Consider the following 6000-nt stretch of genomic DNA (forward strand, 5'->3'; position numbering starts at 1 on the left):
GAATTCCTGGTTTCCTCGATGGAGGATTTACACGTGGTGTTAATTTTGGGGACACCAATGCCTGGCCAGCATGGAGAGTGAGAAACTGCACTGAGGGGGTGGCAGCTCCCTGACTGACAGCAGGGATGTCCCCTCAGGGTGGCAGTGCCACCAGCACAGCCGGGTCAGGAGCACCCAAGGGCAGCACCAGGTTACTCCTTCCTGTGCCAGAGCCCTTGGGCAGCACAGCAGCAGCTCCTGGTGGAGAAGCCTCTTGGCATCAAATAACAACGGAATTACTGGAGAACCAGGAGGATTTTTCTCATGTTAAATCCTACCAGTGCCCTGGTCTGAGCAGATGTGAGGGGGCTGCACAGGGTGATCAGAGCCCTCAGGACACAGCTATAGTTGAGGGCATTGGAGCTTACCAGGGTTGTAGGTGGAAAAATCAGCTTTGCTTGTTGTGCAACTCTGTTCAAAGTGTTCCCAAAGGCATGAGGTTGCTTCATCTCTGGGGTTAAGACCTCTCTGTTCCAGCAGTGGGGACTGTCTAGGGAGCACTCCTGTACTGTCCATCCCTTCCCAGGGCAGAGCATTCATCTTGTGAGCCATCTCCAGGAGCTGCTGATGGAGCTGGGTTAATTAGTTATTTAGTTGGCTCCCCTGGATCCCTGCGTAGGAGAAGCTCAGTCACTGCTTTCAGTGATGCCCCTGCAATGCCAAAAACGGAGGAGCATCTCCTGGGGACCCCTGAGCTCCAGGGACCTTTCAACCCAAAGAGATTTATACTCCCTGACTCCTGCATCTTACTCAGCCTTGCAAAACCAGCCTGAATTTTCATCGGGGGGGGGTGAGAAGGGTGATTAATAGGGGTGTGGAAACCAAGCTGAGCAACTCCCATCATCTCAAACTGGTGGTCCAAGCATTTCGTGGGGAAGGCAGAAATCCTCAGGATCCCAGCAAGGAGCACCTGGGCTACCCCACACCCCCCATGTGCTCAGAGGGCACATAAACCCCAGGGTTTGGGGATGAGCCAAGGGGGTTTTTTTGCCTAGGAAAGCCCAAGCTCTGTCAGCAGTGAGCAGTGGGCAGAAGGACATTCCCCCTGTCCCTGTATCAGCAGGACACCAGCCCTGGAGTGCAAAGCTTGTATTTATTTAAGACACTCTCCCCCAAGTGCAACATAAGCAAGGAGAGTGGCCTGGGCCACGAGCCAGGGTGCTGGCGGGGGGATCCCTATCGCTGCTCTTCCTTCCTCTCCAGCAGGTGGGAATCCCCCCTCCCAGCCCTCAAGCCCTTGACATCAGCACATTCCCAGCAGCTCTCCCGTGGGCACCGTGTTAGCTTTGCACTGAGTCACCCTTCAGCAAACAAGAGAGATAAGAAAATGAATGGCAGGGGGCCAACCTGCACAGATGCTGGGTTATTTTGAACTCCACAAACGATTTATGTGCTGCAGGAGGGACACTGGCATCTCCTCCTCCCAAAAAAGTCCCCTATTTCTCCCTCTTTCTCAACATTTTCCTGTGGCAACCCCCCCGTTGTGCCAACACCTTCACCACGGGTACCCCAAAAACACAGAAGGGCCAAACCAAATATCTGGTGGAAAACTAAAGAGAGTCAAAGCTCCAGGGGGGACAAGAAGAGGTTTTGTTTTATGGGAAAAGCAAACACCGTCTTCAGGAGCAAAATGCTGTTTTCCCTCCTGGAACCGCCTCCCCGAAAATGAGGCCAATGCGGTTTTCATTTGCAACACTAATTTGATGAACTCCAGCGGGTTAATGATATTGCTGTATTTAATTAAAGCAGTCATTAGTCTTGCTGAGTCCTTCCTCCCTGTGAAGGGCCTGGTGCTTTGGAAGCACTGCCAATATCCAGCACCGGAGCCTTGGGAGGTTTGGGTTGGAAGGGGCCTTAAAGATCTGCTCATCCCACCCCCTGCCATGGAAAGGACACCTTCCACGGGCAGGGACACCTTCCACCAGCCCAGGCTGCTCCAAGCCCTGTCCAACCTGGCCTTGGACACTTCCAGGGATCCAGGGGCAGCCACAGCTCCTTTGGGCAACCTGTGCCAGGGCCTGCCCACCCTCACAGGGAAGAATTTCTAACCCTACCCTCTGGCAGTGGGAAGCCATTCCCCATTGTCCTTCCCTAGTCCAAAGTCCCTCTCTACCTCTGTTGAAGTGTGAGACAGGATGATTTTATGGGTTTTACCACCCCATTCCCTTCTTTCAGTACCCACACGTGTTTTTTGAGTGTCACCAGGACCTGATGGGCACTGGGGCTGTGAAGCTGGTGTTGCTTGGCCCCTGAGAACTGAGACAGCAAACGACTGTGACCACAACATGGGAGTACAACCCCAAATCCCTGTTTCAGCCCCAAATCCCTGTTTCAGACCCACCCTCTGCTGGGTCAGTGTTTGTCCCAGCCCAAGTCCAAAGCAGGGACCTGGTTGCCCACAGTGTTTCCTGGGTGCCATCCAGCTCGGGTTGGGAAAGCAGAGATCCCACATCCAGTGCTCGCGGTGCTGGTGAGGCACAGGGGGGACATGGCCACACACCTGCAATTGCTCCTCATCTCTTCCCAAAATTTACCAACTCCAAAGGGGACCCTGAGAACTCTGGAAGTCAGATCAAGTGATAAAACCCCTGGCAAGCCTTGAGCAGCCATCCCAGCCTAGACCTGACTTCTCCCCAGCCTTCAAATAACCCAAACACAGCAGCTGCCGCCGCTTTTCGCAAAAAGCATTTCCTGCAGGAAGATTCCAGGTGTGGCATAGCTCTAAGCACAAGTCACTGCTGGGGTTACCTGGCACCACGGGTGTGTTCCCAGACTCTGGTTACCCTGCACACCAAGTTTCTGAGCTGGTTGTCACCTCAGTGCCTCGGTGGTGACTCTGTGCTAAATGACTTCCAGCCCATGTTGGTGCCGTCTCCACTGTATTTCTGCACAGGGAAACAGTGCTGGGAATGCTGACTGATGGAAAGCTGAAAGACACCTGCAAATGTCCCTCTGTCAAACCTGGCAATGAAATCTCTGGCTTTATTCTACACCCTAAAAACCCTCGACTTGCTGCTCAGGCTCAGCTTGGCCTCTCCATCAAAGGTTGGACTTGATCTTGGAGGTCTTTTCCAAATTAATGATTCTGTGGGCAGGAATATCATCCCATCTCCAGCTCTTACAGAGGATGTTCTGGCTTGTGGTGATTAGTTTTCCAGTCCAATCCTGCATCCCTGCTTGCAGATCAAAGCCTTTACTAGCAGTACTTTCTTTGCTTGGAAACTACACATTCTCTCTTTTCTCATTTGAATTCTCTATGTTAATTAAAGCAGGAAAAAAATAATAATCTGCTATAAACCAGCGTGGTATCCATCCAGGTTCCCCATCTCATGTCACATGCTGCTCCAATGCTAATCCCTGTGGGATGCCTGCCAGGAAACCTTGGGGGGTGAGGAGCCTTCGTGGGTATCCGGGACACAGAGATCCTTCCCCAGGGACATCCTGCAAGAGCAGTGCTTTAATTCTCATCCCTAAGTTTTCCCTTCCTGCCATTAAGTTAATAAGCACATTGTTATGTTAAGTGCATCTTCATTTTTGTAGGCACAATACACCAGGCATTTAACTCTGGGGGAAGATTATAATCTATTTTAGTCTGTGTGACGAACACCAGGTGAGGTCAGGGCAGGTGACATAGAAAAGGGGTGAGTTGTTGAGTACACACAAGCTTTTTTAGGAATAAAAACACTGTTGAAAGGGTTCAACCCAAACAACTTCACAGCTGTTAATATGTCTGATAATTTAGATTTACAAGAGCATGGAATGACAAGACAAGGGGGAATGGCTTTGAACTGGGAGAGAGTAGGTTTATACTGGATATTAGGAAAGGATTCGTGGTAAGGCCCTGGCACAGGCTGCCCAAAGGAGCTGTGGCTGCCCCTGGATCCCTGGAAGTGTCCAAGGCCAGGTTGGACAGGGCTTGGAGCAACCTGGGATAGTGGAAGGTGTCCCTGCCTGTGGCTTTAAGGTCCCTTCCAACCCAAACCACTCTGGGATTCCGAGTCAGACAAAAAATTTCACAACAAAGTAATTAAAAGAAAATGTTAAAGGAATATTAACCATTAATGTTGCCTTTACCTCATACTAGTTTGGAAGGGGCTGCCCAGGGAGGTTTGCAGTGCCCAGCCCTGGAGGTGTCCCAGGAAGGCCTGGCCGTGGCACTCAGTGCTCTGGGCTGGGGGACAAGGTGGGCATCGGGCACAGGGGGGATCCATGGGCTGGGAGGGCTTTTCCACCCTAAATGATTCTGGGATTTACACACCTTGCCTTCATTTGACTCAGCAGTCCCTGACACAGAGCATCAGAGGATATCACCCATCCTGCCTTTTACCAATGAGCCTCCGTGGATCCCAACTCCCTGACCCACAAGGATTTTCCCTTCCAGCCCCTCCGCCTGCAAATGGAAGAAGGTTTCCCTTGTCACAGCCCAAGTCTGCATTAGACATTCATGCATTTAAAGCACACACACAGGCTTGTAATTAAATTCTGGAATATTTTAAGCACTTGTAGTGATTTGCAGGTCTCCTAACTCAGCTCAGCATATGTTGCTTTCATAGTAAGCTCGTTTTCTGACAGCTGCCTGCGTGGGCTCCCGGTACTATCCCCACCCTCCCGTCAATGAGCCGCACACCGGAGCGGCAGGGACAGGTACCATTCACAGCCCCGAGCAAATCACGGCCCCTCCTCTGCCCTGGAGCAAAATCCCGGTGTTTTCCCGGCTGGAATGCCGAGGTGAGACCCGTAGCTTGAGTGGTTTAATCAGAACATGGATGGGGGGCTGGCAGGAATTCTGCCATCTCCCAGGCTAGCGTAGGATCCTTTGCCATGGTTACACGAGCCAGGAAGGGAAAACGAAAGGTGGGGGATACTCAAGTGTTATTTCTTCCTTTTTAAGCCCAAACTGTTAACAAAGGCAGTTTCCAAAGCCACGGCAGGAATGTTAACGGGCAGGAAGAGCTCGTGACTGTGAGCACCTGACCCCAGCTGGGACACACACCTCACCTTCTTCCTTGTTTTTTTTTCTTTTCCTGGAAAGAATCTCATCCTCATCTACCAGCTGGTAAACATTGCTACTTCTTCCTGTGTGCTGGTGAGTCCGCAAAGCTCAGCTTCAGCTCGGCTCCCCTCAGGGTTTAGGCACGGAAGAGAAGCTCTCTTCCAGAATCAGGGATGCTCCTACGGGATAGGAGAGGATCACTTAAGCCTGTCTTTGCCAGTGGTGGTTGTCAGAGCACAGCATCGAGGGGAGATGTGGTTCCTGGGGGATGTGGTTCCTTGCTCTGATCCCCGTGTGACATCGAGATGATGCTGCGTGAGGGCATTTCCCAGTTCAGAATAACCCTGCTCAATAATGTAGTCAATACTCAATAAAAAAAAAATATAAAAATAAAGTATCTACCCAGGAGCACAGCTCAGTGTGTGGCTCTTCGGGTACCAGAAGGTGATGTCCCCAAGCATCCAAGTGTCCTCCCACAGCCCAGGAACAGCCTCTCCCACACGGAGAAACCGCCTGGTGTTCAAGCACGCTGGAAATTGTTGTGAAGGCCCCTGGGGCCGCGGGGTGAGCGCTTTAAATATAACTCAAAGAGCACATCAAAAGAAGTGACACTGCCGGTGTCATCCCGAAGAGCCACCACCACCTCCCCCCCCCGCACGAGACCTGGGAACCCGCCTGGAGTCAGGAGGAGCATCCGCACCCTCCCGCTCAAACATCCCCCGGGCTTCAGGGCTTTGGTGGGTCAGGCAGCCCCCGAATCTTTTGTTCTCCCCCTCGGAGCTGGGAAAAACTCCCGTCGTGTTCCTCCTGGGTGGCAGCTGGGCCAGCCCCGAGGTATTCGGGGTCGCGGTGTCGCGTTTCAGGCGATGTCATTTGGGATGGGCAGCGCAGCCCGGAGCTGCTGCCGAGACCGCTCCCAACACGCTGGGTGTGAAATCTTCCCAGAGTTTCTCAGGAAACTTTGTAGC

This window comes from Lepidothrix coronata, unplaced genomic scaffold (assembly GCF_001604755.1).
Source record: "Lepidothrix coronata isolate B3197 unplaced genomic scaffold, Lepidothrix_coronata-1.0 Scaffold105, whole genome shotgun sequence".
Taxonomy (NCBI): domain Eukaryota; kingdom Metazoa; phylum Chordata; class Aves; order Passeriformes; family Pipridae; genus Lepidothrix; species Lepidothrix coronata.